Genomic DNA, 311 nt, shown 5'->3' with positions numbered 1-311 from the left:
TGAAATTCTTCAGAGGATACAGCATCGTATTTCAAAACAATATTCATGGTTCAGATAAGACATTTATATTACGAATGTCTGTCTATGGTGATGCACGTTCATGTATTAAATTTGACGAGCAAACAATATGAAAATTAGAATAAATTTGTACATGTAGGAAAACACAGTAAAGGTGTGTGCGGAAGGGTTTGTCGTTCAGAATTTCCGTTGAAGTAAATATTTGATACTTGAAGTCCGAAAATAGAAAGGATTGATCCTGAATCACTTTATTGCTAACACCGAATTTCGACTTATGCTGATATGAATTATGC

Source organism: Perna viridis, chromosome 14, assembly GCF_037379345.1.
Source record: "Perna viridis isolate PV_CMFRI_1.1 ecotype Kerala chromosome 14, ASM3737934v1, whole genome shotgun sequence".
Lineage (NCBI taxonomy): Eukaryota > Metazoa > Mollusca > Bivalvia > Mytilida > Mytilidae > Perna > Perna viridis.
This window is presented reverse-complemented; position numbering follows the sequence as displayed.